General features: G+C 41.5%; 1 protein-coding gene and 1 pseudogene across 2 annotated transcripts in view; one reads left to right on the top strand and one right to left on the bottom strand.

The window, feature by feature from the left end:
- The window catches only part of SLC4A8 (solute carrier family 4 member 8), a 122,962-nt gene that overhangs the window by 86,336 nt on the left and 11,664 nt on the right, over positions 1-24,962 (bottom strand). The window lies entirely within an intron of this gene.
- Positions 22,496-23,542, top strand: LOC132767231 (D-beta-hydroxybutyrate dehydrogenase, mitochondrial pseudogene; annotated as a pseudogene).

The following is a 24,962-nucleotide window of genomic DNA, read 5'->3' as shown; positions in this document are numbered from 1 at the left end:
GCCTTCAGCTGGGATTCAATATCAGGACGATGCAAGGATTTTCTTTCAATATGACCAAAGATCCAGATTTGGGCAAAGTTCTTTTCTGGTGTGCGTCAGGACAATCAAAGATGTCTCTGACTCCCATTCCTGGCACTCATCTAGCAAAATGATGAGTGACTTCACAAAAGAAGCCAGTTTTGGAAATGATTATTACTTCATGAACATTTCTAGACTCGATTTTTAATATATATTTTTAAGTGAGGGGTCAGTTGAAAGATATTTCTTGTGCTAGAATTCCTCACTAGTGCCTTCCCTGAGACCTCATGACTATCATTGCCATGACAGCCACAGAACATGACTGCATCAAGGTTCCAGATGGATTGGCAAAGACTGGCATCCTCTGTCCCATTGTGGTCATTCTTGAAGAGCTGGGAGAGGGAAACCAAGCTTGGGAGGCTGTGAAACCTGTGGATCCACCAATATGATTGGTATTTGAAACTCATACAGAATGCACAGGATTTCCCCATATTCCCATCTGGTAAGAAGACTTGGATTTTTCCCCCTTTGATATATAAATTTTATTAGAAGGATTGGCATTCCTTCTTTCATAAAAGAAGGAGGTCAGGAGGATTACCCGTAGCTTTAGCAGGAAACTTCAAATGTGATTTCTTCTGGAAGGACAATCATGAAGTTAACTAATTATTGTTAATTTTGTAAAATGAATTTTAAATTAATATGATTATTGACTCATTTGGGCTTTCTGCAAAAAGGAGAAAAACATAAATATTAAAATTAAAATGTAGTGGGGAGTATAATAATGTTATCATGTGTGTAACCTTTTATACCATGTCTACAATGTCATTTTTTTAAAAAAAAATCTATAATATTTCTTGCCACTTAAGCATAGAACAGCTGTCAATACACATTTGTGTGTGTGTGTGTGTGTAGATCTATATAAATAAAAATGTAATGTTCATTTGTGGGATTAACATAACTCAAAAACCACTGGATGAACTGACACCAAATTTGGACACAATACACATATCAGGCCAATGAGTGATCATTACTCAAAAACACTGATAAACACAGCAGAAGAGACTTAAAAAGCAAAAAAATAAATAATACATTACAACGCATGTGCAAATCCATATATAATAATAATAATAAGAAGAAGAATAACAACAACACTTTATTTGTACCCCGCTACCATCTCCCCATGGGACTCGGTGCGGCTTACATCAGGCCGAGCCCAAACACAACAATACAAGCAATAATAACAACAATACAAGCAAATAAAATAAAGAATAGACAATAAAATATACAACATTATCAATAAGACAACACGCAATTAAAAACAGTGGGATAGCCAAATGTAGAGATTAAAATTGGAAATAATCCTGGGACATGGCTGAAAAGGTAAATGGAGTTTGTGGAAGGGCATACGAGCAGACCTAAAAAATGTAAAGTGCTTTGGAGGACAAAGTGCAATGGGATCATTATTCCTGGAAGGCACACTGGAACAGCCACGTCTTCAAGCTCCTCCTGAAGACTGCCAAAGTTGGGGCCTGTCTGATGTCTTTAGGGAAGGAGTTCCAGAGTCGAGGAGCCACCACCGAAAAGGCCCTCTCTCTCGTCCCCACCAATCGCGCCTGCGAAGCTGGTGGGATCGAGAGCAGGGCCTCCCCGGATGACCGAAGGGATCGTGTGGGTTCGTATACAGAGATGCGATCACGCAGGTAGGCGGGTCCCAAACCGTTCAGCTCCCTGCGGAGATCATCCACCAAGGCGACCAAAGCCATCTCGGTGCCATGGCCAGGCCTGAAGCCAGACTGTGACTGGTCCAGGTAAACACACATATACACACACAAAACAGATATACACAGACTGGGCCACAGCAACGCGTGGCAGGGGTTGGGCTAGGGTTCCCATCTATCATTTACAAATGCAGTTCTACAACTAAAACTTCTACTAAATCCCTAGACCTCAATTTAGATAAGCCTATAAAGACTTTATAAAATGCTGACACGTTTAGTTCAAACAAAAATACAAAATTCAAACAAGTTTCCCGGTCGTCCCTCACTGTATTTTGAATCAGCAGCATGCAGGTACCTCACTTTCTGTGAAACAGCTAAAAGTACATATAACAGCAGGGGCAAACTGGGATCAGTCTGTGCATATATCCATATCACTTGTTCCAAATGAGAAAGAATAACCTAAGTTTAATGGCACAGTGGACTAAACCCTTGTGCCAGCAGGACCGCTGACCAAAACGTCAGAGGTTTGAATCCGGGGAGCGGGGTGAGCTCCTTTCTGTCAGCTCCAGCTTCTAATGTGGGGACATGAGAGAAGCCTCCCACAGGATGGGCGTCCCCTAGGCAACGTCCTTGCAGACGGCCAATTCTCTCACACCAGAAGTGTGAGAAGACATGCAGTTTCTCAAGGCACTCCTGGCACAAAAAAAGCTAAGTTTAATATTCTAATCTGGAAACAGTACCTTTTTGTATTATGTTTCTGAGAAGAATTCTCCATGCAAACACATTGAGATTATCCTGGTTGCCTAATTTATAGTTTGTTTTGTTGTATTCTAGAAGATTAGCTGATTAGGGTTTGGAAGAGTTCCATAAGCATCCTCAAAGCAAAAAATTAAGTAAAATCAACAGTAGTAAAATAACTGTTTAAAACAGCAAATATATAATAAACATCCCAGCATAATGAATGCAACAAACAACACCACTCCAAAAAATAACAGTTGTAGGAGCTGAATCCTGAAAAATAATGGTAATAATCCATATTTACATTTTTCAAAATTACTTTTTTCTCCTAGCCTACATAATAGAGTACCGCCCATTTTGCAGTTTACCGAGGCCAGATCACAGATGGAAATCAGAATTTTCACTTATAAGTAGTACCTGACTACACATTATGTTTACATTCTAATTAATTAAAAAAAATACTTGCCTCAAGTGAAAAAAAGTCAATGCACTGGAACATTCTTTCAAGCAAACTGATTTGGTTATGCTGTTACTTTGAGATTTATTCACACCACCTCACTTCTCCTGAGCTACATAAGGGACATCGTTTTCCATACAGCAAAACAGCTTTCATAACAATGACATGTTATCTGGCAAGCTTTATATGAAATACAATTGCTGGTGTACTATGACATCCAAAATAAAGATGACATCAATAGCTAATCAGTTAAAATTAGGACGTGACCTTGTGCTTCACCACTACGGCTCTTTCAATTGTTTAACAAGAGGGAATCATCAAAAGCAAACATTTGAGGAAGTACTAAGCTCTGTCCAAAGAAAAAAGGCAAACTGGGCATACTTGAGAACTTGCTGTGCTGCAGCTGATTTCCATGTTTGGAAAATGTACACAAGTAGGTTAAATGCAGTAGGTTAAATGCAGTTTTCTGAATGTTGTTGGACTATAACTTCCTAGTCCTGGCGAGTATAGGCCATCGCTTCTTAAACTTTGGGACCTGACCCCAGATAGAGTCCCTGTATTGGGATCACGAAAATTTGGCAAACACTAAAAGATTTCTGAATGCCACTCATTCACACAAATATGTAGTGTTTGCAGGAAATGCTTCAACTGTACTTCATAAAAAGGAGAGATCAGCCTGTTTAGCAAATCTTGCAAATACTAATTTTATATATACCTATATAATCAGTGGAAAAAGGAAGAGGGGCCGACCAAGGGTAAGATGGATGGATGGTATCCTTGAAGTGATTGGCTCTGAAGGAGCTGGGGGTGGTGACGGCTGACAGGGAGCTCTGGCGTGGGCTGGTCCATGAGGCCAGGAAGAGTCGGAAGCAACTGAATGAATAAACAACAAATATAATCAGTTGCACAAAATTTTCTTGGGCAGGAAGAGGGCACAAGTGAAAAAAAGTTTAAGAAGCCCTGCCATAGGCAAGGCTGAAAAATGCAAATCACAACTCTGATTAGAGGAGGTTTGCATATTTGAATTCTCCTTTATATAAGCAGCGTTCCTGAGCATAATTAACAAACGGAAAATATGAAGCTACGCCCTTTCCCCAGCCAGAGATATGCAAGGATCTACTGGAGTGAATTCCCACCTGCTTTCTGAAGTTGTGTGCTTCTAGGGAGGCTTTACTATATAATATTTCTAAATGTATAATTTTAGGGCAGTGAATCAGTGTGTCTATATGCAAGCTTAAGATGAATACAAGCGGTTAATGAGAAATAAACAGGGTTTGGTGTCCCTAGGCAACACAGCTATATTTTATCTAGGAAGAAGTACTATTTCGAGTCACAAGCGATGCAAACTAACCACTTTTGAAGTCCACATTAGTCAGAAGAAATGCATGATCCAGAGTACTCTCAGGCCCCCAAATACTCCAAAATACTCCAAAATTGTCCATATGGGTGGCTGAGATTATGATACCTTTGCTTTCTGACAGTTTATTTATTTTAGGCACAAAATTATTGCAAATTTTGTAACAATTATTATCAGGTATATGGATTATCACACTATTGATCAGTGATTCTCAATCTATGGATCCCCAGATGTTTTGGCCTTCAACTCCCAGAAAACCTAACAGCTGATAAACTAGCTGGGATTTCTGGGAGTTGTAGGCCAAAATACCTGGGGACCCACAGGTTGAGAACCACTGCTACAGATTCATCACAAAAGGCTTGACTCTAGAGCCAAGTTCCACTATCCTTTAGAAGGCCAGGAGAGAGGGAGCTGCTCTAATATCACTGGGGTGGGAGTGCCACAGCTGAAGGGCCACCACTGAGAAGGCCCTGTCTCTCATCTCCATTCTGCAACGGAGGTGGGACTGAGAGCAGGGCCTCCCCAGACGATCTTAATCTTCTTTATGGTTCCCAGGAGAAGATATGTTCAGGCATGATACATGATAACAGCAGCAAGAATTACCTACGCTCAAAGATTGGAAGATTCAATTATTCTGTTCCAAGACAATTAGCTAATGAAAATAAGCAAACATGAGGAAATGGATAAACTTACTATGTTGATTAAGGAGAAATCTCTAACTAATTTTAAGAAAGACTGGGGCCCATTTATTGCGTTCCTCCAGCAAAGATTGTGCCAAATCTCCATTACTTGTTTTTCGGACCAGAAGTGTATGTTATTACATGGTTCCTTTTCACTAAATGGGTGTAGAAAACTGAGAGAATATAACCATCAGACAATGTAAACTCCTTAGATTAGATAACATAGATTGTTATTGTTTGTATATGTTTAGAATGTAGTAGCATTGTTCTAGAAAAGGTATTTTAATCTTTAGTTGTTGATAATGATGTTTTGTTTTTTTATATATTTGTATATAGGTTTTGTTTTAATCTGTCTAAATAAAAAATGTAAACATAATGAAAATTCTACTATATTATGCATCCTTAGTAATCAGTGTAGGAAAACTAGAGCAGAGTCCACACCACTGGACCATAATTTATTGGTACCATCTCAGCCTTGGCCTAGCAATACACTCTCCAATGACAAATGGAAAACAAGGTGCTGGTTTGTGTTCTTGCTGGCTTTTTTTCTTGTTGTATACATAGACACTCTTTAAGGAGTTGTAAATGCTCTCATTGCAGCTTAATGGCATTTTATCCCTGGGCATTTCTGTATGGGAGAGAGAGAAGAAGTAACTCTCGTGGGACAGGAAGAATCCTGCATGTCCTTCATTCAATCTGCCAAAAGCACCATGTTTTTTGGAAACAAAAAGCAATCACAGCCAGACATCCCATTAGGCAGAGTGAGGTGATCACTTCAAGCTTCGCAATCTCTTCAGAAGGAGGGGCTGCGGCAAAAGTGTCCCAACAATCTCCCAAGCTGTTTGAATCTATTGAAGGAGTGAGCTGTGTGGGCGACACAACATGCTTCTGTAAACTAGCCTGCTGCTCAAGAAGTAGCAACGGACCAAAATAAGTTTTCACTGCCTCTCCAGCTTGTATAGGAAGGGTTCACCATTGTATAGGAAAACGGTGTTCATCCCACCTGCCTTACCAGCTACTCTTGAGGGTGATCGCTTCTGTGGGATCTGAATCAATGCAGTAGTAGGGTGTACAATTTGTTATTATTGTTAACTGCCATTGCATCAACTTTGACTAATGGTGACCCAATGATGGAGAGATGATGGACAAGTCACCTTGTCCTCAACTGCCCTATCCACGTCTTATAGGTCATCCATGGCTTTCTCGACTGAGTCCATCCATCTGAAATGCAGTCTTCCTCTTTTCCTACTTCTGTCTACCTTATCAAGCATCATAATCTAGTTAACTGCTATCAAGTTAACATAAACGTATAGCAACCCCATGAACCTCAACATCAGCCTCTCCTCAACCGCCCGGCTCAGGTCTTGCAGATCCAGGACATCCATAGCTCCTTCTATCCATCTGTAAAGCTATGCCTTTCTAGCTTTCTTTTGTCATGAGTAATCTTTTCTCATGACATGTCCAAAGTATGATAGTCTCAGGCTTGGACCCCATGTAAGCCGCCCCAAGTCCCTTCGGGGAGATGGAATCGGGGTAGAAAAATAAAGTTCTTCGTCTTCAGATGTATCTGCAAACAGCATGCAATGTGTCTCTAGCTGACCAGGGTCTTGTTCCTTGAAATTTAGGCCCTTCTAGACTGCCAAATAAAATCCAAATTATCCAAACTAGATTACTATAATCCACTTCAAAGCAGCAAATACAAAGGAGGAGGCAAGCAATGTGTGCAAAGAAAATGCCCATAAATCCTGCACTGCAAGAGTTTACCTTCCCCAATTATTCTAATATTGGATAGCTTTAGTATACTCAGGAATTTAAGTTTTGTCTCTTTTGGAGTAAGTCTATACTTTTTGTGCATTCTCTTATTTCAATTTTTATCTGCTTTAATAATAGTTGCCTGAGGGCTGAAAAAAGCGGTATATAAATAAAGTAAATTAATAACAATAATAATAATAACAACTTTATTTATACCCCGCTAACATCTCCCCAAGGGACTCGGTGCGGCTTACATGAGGCCGAGCCCACAATACATCAGTAATAAAAGCAATAACAACAGTAATACAAAACAATAAAATAAAACTCATAACAGAAGATAAGCAATAAACATTAACAGTAACACAACGACGTTTAAAAACCTATGGCTGGGCCAAATGTAATAATTATTTTTTTAAAAAAAATAATGGATTATATGGCAGTGTAAAAGGGGCCTTGGAGTAGGGAGAAATACAACCCTACTGTATAAAAAGCAAGAGCCATATTGGTTTTGACAAAATGAAACAAAACAGCCCCATCCAAATTAATATACACATCGTAATGTCAGTTTCTTTAAAAAGAAAATGAGGGAGGAAGAAAAAGAATACAAGTTGAATAAGCATTATCTGAAGTATTTGGGACCCAAAATGTTTGGGGTTTTGGTATTTAAAACATTTTGGATTTAAAAAACAAATTAAAAGGAGGGTGAACAAATGCCATTCTTGGTAAACGTGGAAGCAATTGCTTCAAACGGCAAAAAAACGTGAGATTTCCAGGTGTGGGAATATCATGGTTTTGAGCCAAATATGTGGCTCTTCGCATGTCAGTATGACCCTGCAATCAGAAATCACAGGATTTCTTTTATCTGTGTTTATTCCTGGGTTTTAGATGTTTGTTCCTGATTGGTCGGTTCCTAAAAAGAAGGTGACACTCGAGTAGAAGGCAAAAACTTTGTTTGTGCGCCAAAAACTTCATGAAATGTGTGTAGGGCACGGTTTCTCTGGCCAGGACAAAGTTGTGGCCCCCTAGTCAACGTTGTACATCTTTTCACAAGAAGAGCAATCAGGAACAGCCATGTATAATCCAGGAACAGCACCCTATTGTTTGAATCCAAAAGTACACAATCAAATGTGTCTGGACAGATGGCCAGGCAGCCAGGCTCTAAAAAGTGTCAATAATGACAAAGCTCTGTTCCTGGCTTGAAAGTGTGCATTCCTGTTTGATTGTGTGGTGCTGACTTGGTCAGAAGTGGTCCTACACTATAAACTTTGTTTGTGTGGGTGATACTTTATGAAACATCTGGACGGCACAGTTTCTCTGGCTAGGACAAAGAACAGGGCTTTTGCAGTGATTCGATATCTGCACATCATGAATTTTTTAAAAACAAACTGCCAAAGTTTCCAACGGAAATCCCGCGGCAGCCATCTTGGAGCCTCTAAATCTCACAACAAAGTCTGAACAACGGAGGCAGAAATCCCGGGACAAACAGGTCTGTATGTGGACCTCTCCTGAAGTCCCGGGATTTTTTGTCCCTGTTTAAAACCCATGATTTAGAGCCCTTCCGCACAGCCCTATATCCCAGGATATCAAGGCAGAAAATCCCACGGTATGGACTCAAATAACCCAGTTCAAAGCAGATATTGTGGGATTTTCGGCCTGATATTCTGGGATATAGGGCTGTGTGGAAGGGCCCTGAATGTTGTCTGGAAGCGCCCTGGGATATCTGAGTCCACACTGCTATATATTCCAGTTCAAAGCAAATAATATGGGATTTTACTTAGCTGTGTGGAAGGGGCCTTACATACACACACATGAGAGATGGTGAAGATGGGACCTAATTCTAGGCATGAAATAACCATGCCATGCCCATAGTGTCAAGGTAATTGATACACAGTAGCTTTGTGCATGAATCACAGCTTGTGTAGACTAAACTAGGGAAGTCATGCTACCCATGTTCTATTCTGCCTTGGTTAGACCACACCTGGAATATTGTGTCCAATTCTGGGCACCACAATTGAAGGGAGATGCTGACAAGCTGGAATGTGTCCAGAGGAGGGCGACTAAAATGATCAAGGGTCTGGAGAACAAGCCCTATGAGGAGCGGCTTAAAGAACTGGGCATGTTTAGCCTGAAGAAGAGAAGGCTGAGAGGAGACATGATGATAGCCATGTATAAATATGTGAGAGGAAGTCATAGGGAGGAGGGAGCGAACTTGTTTTCTGCTACCCTGGAGACTAGGATGCAGAACAATGGCTTCAAACTACAAGAAAGTAGATTTCATCTGAACCTGAGGAAGAACTTCCTGACTGTGAGAGCCATTCAGCAGTGGAACTCTCTGCCCCAGAGTGTGGTGGAGGCTCCTTCTTTGGAAGCTTTTAAACAGAGGCTGGGTGGCTTTGAATGCAATTTTCCTGCTTCTTGGTGGGGGTTGGACTGGTTGGGCTGGATAGTCCATGAGATCTCTTTCAACTGTATGACTCTATCCAAAAGCACTGTCGCAGCCACCCAGGTGGACAGTTTTGGATTTTAGAAGATCTTAAAATTTCAGAATTCCAGATAAGGGATGCTCAACCTGTGCTTCCTGTGTGTATCATCCATCATCTTATAACGCCAGGGCCTAACTGTACGGTTCAGGGCTCAGAGGAAGGCGTAGGCCTCAGTCCCTGACATTTAACGGATGGTAAGTCTAGGAAAGGCAACCATTCCTTGTATTCCTCAGGACATCTCTGTCTCTCTCTTTTTCTCCTTACAGTTTTCTCAGATTTCCTGATTTCTGGATCCCTTCCCCAGGAGGGATTGTGCATGCTACCCTCGCCATCATCTCCTCTCCTCACACCAAACCAAGGTTCAGCAGACTTGAGAGAAGATACTGACCTGTCTCCATATGGAGGGTGGTGAGGTGCGTGGGTTGACTTGATGAAACTGTATTTTAGTCTGGAGGTCATAAACCTGAACATATGGTCCTGCGAATCTGCTCCTATGGATACCAGAATTACTAACGGTTTAGATGTTAGCGTGTAGGCCCATCCACAGGGACAAAGGAACAGGGGAACTACCAAAAGAATAGATCGGGCAGACATACTCTTATGAGTTACCTTCAGATTTCTCCTGGAACATCCCATTCTACTTCACTGTGTTTGAAAAAAGGGTAAACTCATAAAAGATATCACTGTTTGGTTTAGCATAATCTTGCAGAACAGTACTAAATGCAAAGGCTTGTAATGGAGATGAGATATAATCCTATTTCTTTTCAGACCAAACCATAACCATCCTTCTCCCCACTTCTTTTAGAGCAAGCATGATTGAGTCCATCCTAATCCAATACTTGAGAACTGGAGATTTGTGGATATGTTTATTACTGGGCGAAAACAAACAAGAATTATAGATAAACATGACCGTCCGTGGCTAATCATCATCATCATCATCATCATCATCATCTTTATTTATACTCCGCCACTATCTCCCCCAACAGGGACTCGGGGCGGCTTACATGAGGCCAAGCCCAAACAACATATTACAGCAAAATTAAACCAAAACATAAGCAACAAGCAATAACATCATAATTACATAAAAACATATGAATACATTAGCAATATAACATTACAATAAACACAATCACAGTGACAGTGTGCGGGCCACATGTGCAGGATAAAATATTTTTAAAAGGAGCAAATTATTTGCAAAAGGGAGCTCATAAAAACAGGGTTATGGATCTACACTGCCATATAATCCCGTTTCAGAATGCAGATTATCTGCACTGAAGTGTAGTATGTAGTAATATTTAATACTGATTTTGTACTATGCTAATAATATAATATATATTGTGTGTATATATGTGTATGCGTGTGTGTATCTTGTAAGCCGCTCTGAGTCCCCTTCGGGATGAGAAGGGCGGCGTATAAACATCGTAAATAGATAAATAAATATGGAATTGTAGACTCATATAATCCAGTTCAATGCAGATAACCCATATTCTGAAAATATATCATATGCCAGTGCAGCTCCAGCACAGGTTTCTAATATCAGTTGGGGAAGAATTAGATTCATGTTAAAAGACTTCACTAAATCATAGAGTTGGAAGAGACCTCATGAGTCATCCAGTCCAATCCACTGCCATCAAGCAGGAAAATCGCGTTCAAAGCCCCCCCCCCCCCCCCCGACAGATAGCCATTCCGCTTTTGCTTAAAAGCCTCCAAAGAAGGAGTCTCCACTACAGAAGAAAATCTCAGCTTAAATTAATGTCTTGCTTTTTTCTATTATTTGGAAAGAAACAAAAATTCCCCTACGCAAGAAGCAGCCAGGCTTTGAAACTGCAAGGCTATTCAATGCTAATCAAGGTGGCCAATTGCAACATTCACACTTGCCTCAAGCAGTCAAGAGTTCTTTTTCCCAACCTGGACATTATTGCACAGATATATAAATCCCACTTGCCTAGTTTCCAACAGACCTCACAACCTCTGAGGATGCCTGCCATAGATGTGGGCAAAACATCAGGAGAGAATGCTTCTGGAACATGGCCATACAGCCCAGAGAACTCTCAGCAATCTATAGATAAACTACATTATGAATATGTATCAGTGCAATATGTTTAATGTGTTGTCTCCTGTGTGGAACTGAGGTTTTGTAGCAAGTTAGATCATGAATCTAAAATACTTTCATGCTTTTTAAAATACAGTATGACAATAATACTAGCAGAAATTGAGATGCTTTAATCATAGTCAACCACATATACACAATTCACATGTTCACAAAGCTGCTATCTTTGCTTGTACTTCCAGATACATGGAACGTTTTCTTTTTCTTTCGTTTCCTTGAACTCATTAGGACATCTCCCATCTTTAGCTTATGTAATTCCAGCATGGATCCCCAGCAACCAAAAAAAATGGACCATCTCAGTGGGAAACCAAACTTTGACGTTTAAAGCTGTGCTGAAGCATTTTTTTTTCTTCTGCCTGCTGTGGCGCCTGCCATTATCCAAACAGAACTGATTTTTCTAGCTTTTGGATCTATCCCCTTGTGTCTCTAACAGTTGTCATTCTCATTAGAGAACCTAAAACACAATATATTCTTGCTCTTAAATTAAGGGAGCCTTCAAAACCAGTCTGTACTTTGCTAGATTAATAATACAGAAAAATATAATTAAGGCTCTAAGGACATTTAAACATGTATTCAGCCCTTTGCTGCTGCTATCATTGCAGAAAGTGTTTATAAGCAGACAGGGAAGTCACCAAAAAAGAACCATCAAATAATAATTACTTGATATTTGATAAGAACATTTAGATATTAATAGAGATCTGGGCCAGGATTCTACAGTGGCAAACTGTTGAGTGTAGTAGGCTGTAAAACAGTCTTCGACAGTTTTAGTATCCTGGGAGCCAGGTATTCAAATCCTGCATACATAAACAGACAAGCACAATATCCTTTACAGCTTTGGCCCTGACAGCCCTCAATACCAGCTTGGAGCCACTTCTTAAGCAACCTGTATCTGTCACTTTCTCCAATCACTTGCCTCATCTGCATTAAATGACATCTTTACTGACTAACCACTCCCCTTCTCACATAACCACACCAGTGATGTAGTACCTGTAGGTCGCAACCGGTAGGTCCCCAGGTGGTTTGGCCTACAACTCCCTGAAATCCCAGACATTTACCAGCTGTTAGGATTTCTGAGTTGAAGGACAAAACATCTGGGCACCCACAGGTTAAGAACCATTGGTGTAGTATTAGCTGCCAAGAGATTGCCAGTTTCACCAATGAGGATATAATAGTATGCACATATGCACCCATATACCGTAAGTTGGACGTAATGGCAAATGAACACGCACAGCTTTCTATCCAACAGACTCATGCTATTTTATCACATAACACAGATATTAGATCCACTTATTCAGCCATCCACGGCTTAACTTATCTTGGATTATTTCTATGTTTTATGGATTTCTAGTTCCTGCGATGTTTCCTTGACTTTCTTGAAAGACTTTTATTGATCTCTGACTCATTTTGTATATTGCAAGATATATCCTGCTTGCTACTTTTGGATATAATCCTTTTTCTCCCCTTTTGTATTCTTTATTCAATAAACACTTTATTAATTGGACTACTGGCCTTTGGGTGAGAGGTGTCTCTGGGCTACAGTACAACAGAGGGTTTAATATTTTTTTCTTAAATTTGGATCTCTCTGTATATTAACATATATATATATATATATATATATATATATCTATATATATATATAAAATATCTATATATTAACGGCACTCCATGCAGTCATGCCGGCCACATGACCTTGAAGGTGTCTATGGACAATGCTGGCTCTTCGGCTTAGAAATGGAGTTGAGCACCACACCCCAGAGTCAGACATGACTGGACTTAAATGTCAGGGGACAACCTTTACCTTTTGCTATATATTAACATATTTTGTCTTTGTGTATGCATTGTAGATGTGAGTGTCTAGAAACCCTATGTTTTCTTTTCCTTTTCAGCAGTTTGCTAATCTCATACACATTAGCTACAGTGGTCCCTCGCTACTTTGCGGTTTGCTTTTTTGCGAACTCGCTGTTTTGTGGGGTTTTGCCTCCCAGTTTATGAATGGTTACCGTTGCCCAGAGTGGCATTCTAATCCCATCTTCTGGCAATGATGGAGTGTGAAATAGGGTTTTACCCTCCCCCTCGGGAGAGAAGCAGCCAATCAAGAGATTGCAAAGCAAAGAAGATAGATAGCAAAAAAATAAAAAATAAAAAAAGGTGTGTGGTGCCTTTAAATCTCTCCTCACTTCTGCCTCAGCCTCAAAACTCAATATACATATATAGCAGGGGTCCACAAACTTTTTAAAAAGAGGGCCAGGTCACAGTCCCTCAAACTGTTGGAGGGACGGAGTATAACTTGAAAAATAATTAATTAATTTCTTTGCACACTGCACATATTTTATTTGTACGGCAAAAATCACTTAAAACAATACAATAATTAAAATAGAGAACAATTTTACCGAATATAAACTTATTAGAATTTCAGTGGGAAGTGTGGACCTGCTTTTGGCTGATGAGATAGGATTGTTGTTGTTGTGTGCTTTCACATTGTTTCAGACTTAGGTTGACCCTGTGAAGGGCTGGGTAAATGACCTTGGAGGGCCGTATCTGGCCCCTGAGCCTTAGTTTGAGGACCCCTAATATATATAGAGTCCCTACTTGTGGATTTTCACTTTTTACGGGTGGTCCTAGAACATAACACCCGCGATAAGTGAGAGAACACAGTACTGTATTTTTCTGAGGATTTTGGAGATTTGTTAAGAGTAGCTAGGTTAGCTCAACCAAAGTCTCACGGATGACCCCTTGCAAATAAAGAGTATACTCAGCCAGTTCTCCTCTAGAACTGCACTGGACATTTGTATGATGGGCAGCCAAAGAAACATTCAACAACATGTGCCTCAGCTGCAAAACTTTTGAGTTCTGGTACTGCAGCTCAGCCTAATACCCACAGTACTACTATTATTCATAACATAATACATTTGCAGTATATGTACAGTCAGCCCTCAGTTCCCTGGGATTGGGGGAACTAGACCCTCATGGGTAAGTGGGCAGAAGTGAAAGGTTCAACACGGAATGGTCCTCCTCAGGCCCATTTCGTTTCGGGGGGGGGGGGCTAAAAAATTTTCAAGGAGGTTTCGGGGGGGCTGAGTTTCGCGGGGGGGCTGAGTCTGAGTGAAAGAGGGTCTAGCCTAGCAAACCTTTTGTATCATTACCCCAATACCCCCATGCATATGGGATATATTGAGTATGGTGATCAGATCATGATATGAATAAACATAACAGTTTAAATAATGCACCAGTAAGGCCTTTTCGCGAACCACCATGAGAATTTCGGGGGGGGGGGGGGGGCTGAAGCCCCTCAAGCCCCCCCCCCCCAGCTACATGCCTGGTCCTCCTTATTATTCCTGCTTTCTTACACTTCAAGGGGATACATAACTTTTTAAGTCTTCATATGATTCTTCTATGTCATACCACTATGTTTCTTCAAAGAACATAGTACAATAACTAGGATAGACTGCAAAAAATAATCGCTTTGCTGCACAATAAATACAAAAGACAAGATGTTGGGAGTGGGACTGCCTGTGGCAAAGACAAGGCAGACATATGGCTGCATGTGGTGACAGAACACATATTCAATAGTAAATCAGCTATAATTCACCAATTGCGCTCCAAATACATCTTATATTTCACCACCTACTGGATCTGTGTCACTGAAAGAGGGTACATAAATAAATGTGATTAATGCCTGGGAAGCGTTGGCCACCTTCCTTATTTCTCTGCCCAATCTGTAGTCTTTTATTGACTTCACTCAACAGCTGCCTCCTCTAAATGAAGGGAGAGAGTAAATGAGGATAAGGCAGCCAACTGATGAGGAAACAGACTATCTTTTTCTAGTGGTCTGATCTATAGATATATCAGAAGATAAAGCTTTTTGCCATTTTAGTATTGACGTTAGTGTAATCTGCTAAGGTTCAAAAGTGGTGTTTGACAGTAAAGTAAAAAAGAAAAACTGAAAACATCTGAGATCAGAAAGAAGTTGATTCAAAGGATCATGTAAATATGATTGGGAATATCCAAGAACACAAGAGGATTAAAAAGGAGTCCCACTACAGTACTTTGTAACTGCAGCTGGGCATATTGGGTGCTCTTAGCCATTTTTAACTGTTATGTCAAGAAATCTAGGGAACTAAGTTAAAAAAATAAATGTCCCACAACATGTGCAATGATCCTTAACACTGGCAATCAATACAAACTGTACACTCTATTGCCTCTTTCAGAAGTGATTTTCCTTTCCTAAGGTTAGATTTCTCTCACTTCCTGTTGTCTCACCCCATACTTAACTATGAGGTGTTTGTAAGTCGGATGTGTGTAACTTGAGGACTGCCTGTATTACTGCCATTGTTCTAATGCATGATGTAATATGTTGCCTTCAGTTCTTTTGGATGAGAGAAGCAAAAAATGGAACATTCTAAAAGGGTTTGTTCTTTTGACTTTGTTTCTGTCAAATCACTTGACCATGCTTGTTTATGTGCCTCAGATATAAGATATGGATGAAATACAGGAATCCATTTTTTGTTAAGTGTTCTCAGTGGCAAGAGAGTTATAGAATTCTATACCTTCTGAACAACTCTGATGCATTGTTTTGTGTGACTGTGGCAAGATTTATTCTTGAGATTCATCATTTTAAATATTTTTTTTCTTTTTATCTCTGATTTCTTTTTGTTATACACGCCTGTGCTGTGACTTTGTTAGTTTTTTGTGTGTGTCAGGAGCGACTTGAGAAACTGCAAATTGCTTCTGATGTTAGAGAATTGGCTGTCTGCAAGGACGTTGCCCAGGGGATGCCCGGATGTTTTAATGTGTTACCATCCATGTTCCCGCATGGGGAGCTGAAGCTGATGGAGGGAACTCATCCACGCTCTCCCTGTATTAGAACCTCCGACCTGCTGGTCTTCAGTCTTGCCAGCAAAAGAGTTTAACCTATTGCGCCACCTGGGGCTCCTTACTTTGTTAGAGTATGCCAATAAAGGCCGTTGTGTTACCGCCCTTGTTTATATTTATATTTATATAAATAATATATTTATCTTGCTGGTTGGTCTTATATGTTCTTCTGAAAAAGGAAATACAGGAATCCAATTTTTGTGAAAGAAAAGCTGGTTGTAAATGCAGAAAAAATTAATGAGAACTTGCATTCTGTCCTTGCAAATTTAAGTGATACAGTGTGCAATTCTATATAGTTCTGTTCAGAAATAAACTCTAGGTAATTATAAAAAGATGATGTGCAGAAGTGATTAGGGTGGTGGGACAATTCCCAGCCCCATCAAGTTCCCTTCCACAAGTAGTCCTCCTTCGTTCCCTCTCCAGTATCACTGTCCCCATCTACACTGACATATAATGCAGTTTCAGAATGCAGTTTAACTGCAGTGAACTACATTATATGGCCATGTGGATTCCTATAATCCAGTTTAATCCAGTTAAAGCATTCTGAAACTGCATTATACTGTATGACAATGTAGATGGAGTCATTGATGAGAATACTCAAAGCTGGGAATCACAAGTTGTTGAAGCACCAGCAGACTGTGTTTTGCTCCTACTCATCTCCCAAACTGGGATTCACCCAGTTCTCCATGTGCGAGTTAAATGTGGAGTCAGTCACAAGAACAGAGACTAGGAGGACTATCTGACCTGGACCTCAAGCTTAAAGCAGGGCTGACATGTCTCAGTCTCGGAGAATTGCACTAAGTTTTAGCAACTTGTTCTTATACATTCTTGGATGATTGACCTACAAGTAACACAGTTACCCATGAGGTTTTTTTTTTAAATCTATCAAGGGCACAGTGAAATCACATGAAAGAGATGCAAAGAAGAGAGGATAATTTGTTTTACAGGTATAACAAGCAATATTCCCTAGTTACCTTTATGCATACACTCAAGGAAAATGGAAAGGTGTTAATGTACCACTGTGCAACCTTCTTCTCCCACTCCCATCCCCAAATTCCTGCAGATGCCCATGTATAAATAGACTGCAAAACCTGGAACTAATCCATGCTTCTCAGGCGCTCTGAGGAAGCGTGGTATTCCCTAGTCATGTCCCCAACTCTGGAAACTGAGCAGGGAGTGAAAATGAACCAATAACGCCAAGACTTCGGCAAAAGTGTCACTCTTTACTGCCAGAGGAGTATCTCAAGCCATTTAGAAGCCAACTGGTTCAATCAGACTTTGAGGGCAGACCCTCCTGATATCCTGCCCTGCACTACACACCTCTTTAAAGGGGAAAATATTCTGATATTCTAAATCTCAGAAGATAATGATGCAGGCCCCTTCCACACAGCTGTATAAAATCCACACTGAACTGGGTTATATGGCAGTGTGAACTCAGATAACCCAGTTCAATGCAGATATTGTGGATTATCTGCCTTGATATTGTGGTTATATAGCTGTGTGGAAGGGCCCCTCTACACTCATTTGAGAGTCTGCATGGGGACAGTGAGTGCTCATAGCCTTGTACTATGCTTATAGCCTTGTAGATATCAGTTAACTGGTTCCTGCCAGCTACATTTTGATCCATGTTCTTTTGATCACATATGCCTACTTAACTGGTGTTTGCATGGGTTTATGTGCTTTTATTTTTGCTGCTCAAAATTTTTTAGAACCTCCTTACACAACAATATCCCCAGTCTTGAAAGGGGAAGGCTACAGTTTCTCGAACAGATCATTTGGCTGTTAATGAGCAGAATTAATGTATTTGTTTATGGCACATTTTGCAATATTAATTGAATCTCTGGGATCACTGCACCACAGGCCTCTTAAAGGACTTTTTTATCATGTCAGGAGTGACTTGAGAAACTGAAAGTCGCTTCTGGTGTGAGAAAATTGGCCATCTGCAAGGACGTTGCCCAGGGGACCCCCGGGTGTTTTGATATTTTCTCATCCTTGTGGGAGGCTTCTCTCATGTCCCCGCATGAGGAGCTGGAGCTGATAGAGGGAGCTCATCTGCGCTCTCACAGGATTCGAACCTGTGACCTGCCAGCACAAGGGGGCTCCGCTCTTAAAGGATGAAATCACGGTACCATTAAACAGATTACCACCACCACCCCCGCTGTGTTTCTAGATAGAGCTTTTGGAAGAAAGCAGATACTTCTAAAATTTCAGTATGTACGCTTATAAATGCATAGTTGAGGACAATTACAACCTCATTAGTTTTTCCCAGTTAAAGTGAGGAGGAAAACAGGCTACAGAAGTGGAAGACACAGAGGATATCCGCAAGATATTTTTAGTAGTACTATTTATACAGTAATACAATTCTTACTCTCCAGCAAAGGATCACCGCCTTGTCGGGGCGCTGGAGCTTGAGCACCTCAATGATGTCATGAGCGAAACCGTGAAGGGCCACCCAAGACGGGACGGTTGTGGCAGAGAGGTCAGACCAAGTGTGATCCCTGGGGAAGGCAATGGCAAACCACTCCAGTATCCTTGCCAAGAAAACTAAATGGACCAGTACAACCAGAGATATGTCGGTATGCCATTGGAAGATGGGACTCCCAGGTCGGAAGATGGCCAAAATGCTACTGGGGAGGAGCAGAGGATAAGTTCAACTAGCCCCAGATGTGATGACGCAGCTAGCTCAAAGCCGAAAGGAAGGCTAGCGGCCGACGGTACTGGAGGCGAACGACGAATCCGATGCTCTAAAGATCAACACACCATAGGAACCTGGAATGTAAGATCTATGAGCCAGGGCAAATTGGATGTTGTTATTGGTGAGATGTCAAGACTAAAGATAGACATTCTGGGGGTCAGCGAACTGAAATGGACTGGAATGGGCCACTTCACATCAGATGACCACCAGATCTACTACTGTGGACAAGAGGAACATCGAAGAAATGGAGTAGCCTTCATAATTAATAAGAAATTCGCTAAAGCGGTGCTTGGATACAACCCAAAAAATGACAGAATGATCTCAATTCGAGTGCAAGGAAAGCCTTTCAACATCACAGTGATCCAAATATACGCCCCAACCACAGCTGCTGAAGAAGCAGAAGTAGATCAGTTCTATGAGGATCTGCAGGACCTACTGGATAATACACCAAAAAGAGACATTATTTTCATTACAGGAGACTGGAATGCCAAGGTGGGAAGTCAAATGACAACTGGGATCACAGGCAAGCATGGTCTGGGAGAACAAAATGAAGCGGGACGCAGGCTGATAGAATTCTGCCAGGAAAACTCGCTGTGTATAACGAATACTCTCTTCCAACAACCTAAAAGACGGCTTTACACATGGACCTCACCAGACGGTCAACACCGAAATCAGATTGACTACATCCTTTGCAGCCAAAGGTGGCGGACATCCATCCAGTCGGTGAAAACAAGACCTGGGGCTGACTGTAGCTCAGATCACGAACTTCTTATTGCCCAATTTAGAATAAAACTAAAGAGATCAGGGAAAATACACAGACCAGTTAGATATGATCTCACTAACATTCCTAGCGAATATACAGTGGGAGTGAAGAACAGATTTGAAGGACTAGATTTAGTAAACAGAGTCCCAGAAGAACTATGGACAGAAGTCCGAGACATTGTTCAGGAGGCGGCAACAAAGTACGTTCCAAAGAAAAAGAAAACCAAGAAGGCAAAATGGTTGTCTGCTGAGACACTGGAAGTAGCCCAAGAAAGGAGGAAAGCAAAAGGAAACAGTGAAAAGGGGAGATATGCCCAGTTAAATGCGCAATTCCAGAGGTTAGCCAGAAGAGATAAGGAACTATTTTTAAATAAGCAATGCATGGAAGTGGAAGAAGACAACAGGATAGGAAGGACAAGAGACCTCTTCCAGAAAATTAGAAACATTGGAGGTAAATTTCAGGCAAAAATTGGTATGATAAGAAACAAAGATGGCAGGGACCTAACAGAAGCTGAAGAGATCAAGAGAAGGTGGCGAGACTATACAGAAGATCTGTATAGGAAGGATAACAATATCGAGGATAGCTTTGACGGTGTGGTGAATGAGTTAGAACCAGACATCCTGAGGAGTGAGGTTGAATGGGCCTTAAGAAGCATTGCTAACAACAAGGCAGCAGGAGATGATGGGATCCCAGCTGAACTGTTTAAAATCTTAAAAGATGATGCTGTCAAGGTGATGCATGCCATTTGCCAGCAAATATGGAAAACACAAGAATGGCCATCAGACTGGAAAAAATCAACTTATATCCCCATACCAAAAAAGGGAAATGCGAAAGACTGCTCAAACTTCCGTACAGTGGCCCTTATTTCTCATGCCAGTAAGGTAATGCTCAAGATCCTGCAAGGAAGACTCCAGCAATACATGGAGCGAGAGTTGCCAGATGTTCAAGCTGGGTTTAGAAAAGGCAGAGGAACGAGAGACCAGATTGCCAATATCCGCTGGATAATGGAGAAAGGCAGGGAGTTTCAGAAAAACATCTACTTCTGCTTCATTGACTATTCTAAAGCCTTTGACTGTGTGGATCATAATAAATTGTGGCAAGTTCTTGGTGGGATGGGCATACCAAGCCACCTTGTCTCTCTCCTGAGGAATCTGTACAAGGACCAAGTAGCAACAGTCAGAACTGACCACGGAACAACAGACTGGTTCAAGATTGGGAAAGGCGTACGGCAAGGCTGCATCGTCTCACCCAACCTTTTTAACTTGTATGCAGAACACATCATGCGATGTGCGGGGCTGGATGAATGCAAAGCTGGGGTGAAAATTGCTGGAAGAAACATTAACAACCTCAGATATGCAGATGACACCACTCTGATGGCCGAAAGCGAGGAGGACCTGAGGAGCCTTCTAATCAAGGTGAAAGAAGAAAGCGCAAAAGCCGGGTTGCAGCTAAACGTCAAAAAAACCAAGATTATGGCAACAAGAATGATTGACAACTGGAAAATAGAGGGAGAAACCGTGGAGGCCGTGACAGACTTTGTATTTCTAGGTGCAAAGATTACTGCAGATGCAGACTGTAGCCAGGAAATCAGAAGACGCTTACTTCTTGGGAGGAGAGCAATGTCCAGTCTCGATAAAATAGTGAAGAGTAGAGACATCAGACTGGCAACAAAGATCCGCCTAGTCAAAGCCATGGTATTCCCTGTAGTAACCTACGGATGTGAGAGCTGGACCTTAGGGAAGGCTGAGCGAAGGAAGATTGATGCTTTTGAGCTGTGGTGCTGGAGGAAAGTGCTGAGAGTGCCTTGGACCGCGAGAAGATCCAACCAGTCCATCCTCCAGGAAATAAAGCCTGACTGCTCACTGGAGGGAAAGATACTAGAGACAAAGTTGAAGTACTTTGGCCACATCATGAGGAGACAGGAAAGCCTAGAGAAGACAATTATGCTGGGGAAAGTGGAAGGCAAAAGGAAGAGGGGCCGACCAAGGGCAAGATGGATGGATGGCATCCTTGAAGTGACTGGACTGACCTTGAGGGAGCTGGGGGTGGTAACGGCCGACAGGGAGCTCTGGCGTAGGCTGGTCCATGAGGTCACGAAGAGTCGGAGACGACTGAACGAATGAACAACAACACAATTCTTACTAAGCATAGTTAGAAATCACAGCATAGAATAGGAGTGGGCAACACAAAGATGATGTCCCACATGCAGCCCCCAGAGACTATGTATTTCACAAAGAAACAGAAGAAATGCATTGCCAGACACCCCAAGAGACAGGATCATCCTCTAAACCAGGCCATCCACACATACACTTTGTCTTAGCCCCAAATTGATTTTTTTAAAAAAAAATTGCAAGTGACCTTCCAATCACATTGGTTTTATTTGGAGGGTTTCCTGAAGCACACAGTAATATCTGGATGGATGAGTGGGAAATGACTCTTATCCAGATGGTCCTTAGTTGTCCAACCCTCACCTATAGTAACAGTACTGAAACAAAACAGGACTGGACTTGGTCATTGCTTGCATATTATGACCATCTAATAATTCTGTTTTTTCTTCTTCAGGTTCCATCATGGAAGAAAACTCCTGGCTCTTAAATGCAACAATGAAAATTATTTTAAAAACAGCAAACTTTTTATTTTAGCTCATTTTAAAAATATATCTTTAGGCATTTATTTCCACAACCTTGTGACTTTTTTTCAACTAGACTTAATTTATGCATATGTGTTCCTTAATATATGTACCCACTGCTTTGGGGACAAATTCAAAGTGAACAACACCATAGCCACAGAAACAATATTTCCATGGATTTCCATGTAGAGTCCAGAGAAATGTAGTACACAGACATCCACCCATGGCAGCCATCATCCTAGCTGATACACGCATCTCCTTAGCTCTTGCTCAGCCAGCTATGAAAGCCCAACACTTCAGAAAAACTACCAGCAGACATTGGTCTCTTCCAAAATTTTGTTCTTTTGTCATGAACCTGAGGGGCCAGCGCTCCTATGGCACAGAAGTAGAAAAGATTGGCGAGCGACCTGTCCTCATCACCGGTTGTGACTCTGGATTTGGGTTCCAGCTGGCCAAGCACCTGCATGGAAAGGGCTTCATTGTCTATGCTGGCTGCCTACAGAAAGCGCAAGGCAAGGGAGGCTCCAAAGACCTGGATGCCATGAAAAGTGATCGCATGAGAACCATTCAGCTCGATGTCTGTAGCAATGAAGACGTGGCGCGTGCACTGGACCATGTGACTGGCTCTCTGAAGAACCCACAGGCTGGACTGTGGGGTATAGTCAACAACGCTGGGATCTCCACTTTTGGGGAGGTAGAGTTCACCAGCATGGACACCTATAAAAAATTGGCTGAGGTGAATCTCTGGGGGACCGTCCGCACCACAAAGGCCTTCCTGCCTCTCATCCGGAGGGCTAAGGGCCGTGTGGTGAATATAACCAGCATGCTGGGACGAATGGCAAGCCCTGCTCGCTCCCCTTACTGCATCACCAAATTTGCAGTGGAAGCCTTCTCTGACTGTCTGCGCTATGAGATGCAACCCCATGAGGTCAAGGTCTGCATCGTGGAACCTGGAAATTTCATTGCAGGCACAAGCCTGTACAGTTCCGAAGGAATCAAGGCCACTGCCGAAAAGATGTGGGAAGAGATGCCTGAAACAGTGCGCCAGGATTATGGGCGGAAGTATTTTGATGAGCAAGTGGCCAAGATGGAGACATACTGCCAAAGCGGCTCCACAGACCTTTCTCCTGTCATTGAGAGCATCACTCACGCTCTGACTTCTCCCTCTCCCTATACTCGATACCATCCCATGGACTATTACTGGTGGCTACGCATGCAAGTAATGACTCACTTGCCAGGTGCTATTTCGGATCGCCTGTACATTTATTGAAGAGAGAGGGTTGTATTTCATGCCGAAGCCCCAACCAGGAATTTTGAATATTAAAATGTGGAAATTTTGCCCAGCAGTCATTTCATAACTTATTTACAACTTAAACTCTTGTTCATTCAACCATTTCTGCATATTTTAATTCTTACATTGTATGTCCTGCAAACAGGAATGTATGGTATGATTTCAGAAGGGCACAGCTAAGCATTTCTTAATTTGACATACAGTATTCTCATTTTTCCGTGTTTAACTCTGCTACTCTGGTCAAACCTCTCCCATTAAATGTTTATCAGAACAAATGCAACTCTGAATCCCAACTTCTTTAAAAGTAGTCTTGTTGACTAAATCAGACAACCCAAAGTATGAATAAATCAGACCTGATTTGATTTTCATGTTGCTACAAGATAAGGGCAGGGACTGGCTCAATGGAAACCATTCTTTTTTACACACTATTGAATTGTAGGCTACTTAGGCCCCATCTATATTGCCATATATCCAGTTTCTGAATCCAGATTATCTGCTTTGAACTGGATTACATGGTAGTGTAGATATTAGCCTTGGTTGTTTTTACTTTGGGGTTATTTCAAATTGGCACTTTCATACAGTTCTCTCCTGGCAAATTTGTTGCTGTTGTCCATGTCCCTTTCGTTCCACAGTTCCAACCCAACAAATGCAAAAAACTTTCTCAGTTTTTCAAGGCTCTTGGAATTGCATAGAGCAGTGGTTCCCAACCTGTGGTCCATGGACCACCAGTGGTTGCCAAGAACAAAAATATGGTCTGCAGCTTCACCAATACTACACCGTTGCCTCGACACCATGTAGTAATGAGAGCGACTGGTTTCACAAAATTCTCTTATAGTGCCGAGGCAATGGGGATGTCAGGAGGGGAGAGGCTCACTACCCATGAAATTACTACTATCACATCAGCTCTAGATTATTAAATATGGTTTTTCTGTGGGCAAGCAGATGGCAACTACTGAATGGCATATGTTCTGTATCAGAAACTAGAGGTGATGTGGTCTATCCAATGCAATTTTCTGATCAGCACCCCAAATAACAAAACCGAATGTAAAGTTGACCAAAAACTGATTTGTAACCCTTTTAGTACTAATGTTGGAGAGTGGTCTCTGGTCAAAGTGGTCCCAGTTCAAGTGGTCCCTGATCAAAGGGGTAAAAAAAAGTTTGGGAACCACTGCCACAGAGTATTATTGCTGCATCCATGCAGATTTTCATAAAAGTCAAATAACACAACAAAAATTCCCTGGTGGCTTTGTGGAAAAAATGCATCAGTTACCTATATTATGTCAGAGAGATGAAAGGAAGAATCGAGCCAGCTTTGAACACCTGCCAAGTACTTAAAAGCCCAATTGGCTCAGAATTCTTCCCCCTAGAAAACAAATGAACTGAGAGCGAGGGCTATCCA

Source organism: Anolis sagrei, chromosome 2 (assembly GCF_037176765.1).
Source record: "Anolis sagrei isolate rAnoSag1 chromosome 2, rAnoSag1.mat, whole genome shotgun sequence".
Classification (NCBI taxonomy): Eukaryota; Metazoa; Chordata; class Lepidosauria; order Squamata; family Dactyloidae; genus Anolis; species Anolis sagrei.
The sequence above is the reverse complement of the archived record's forward strand: the minus strand, read 5'-3'. Positions and strand labels throughout refer to the sequence as shown.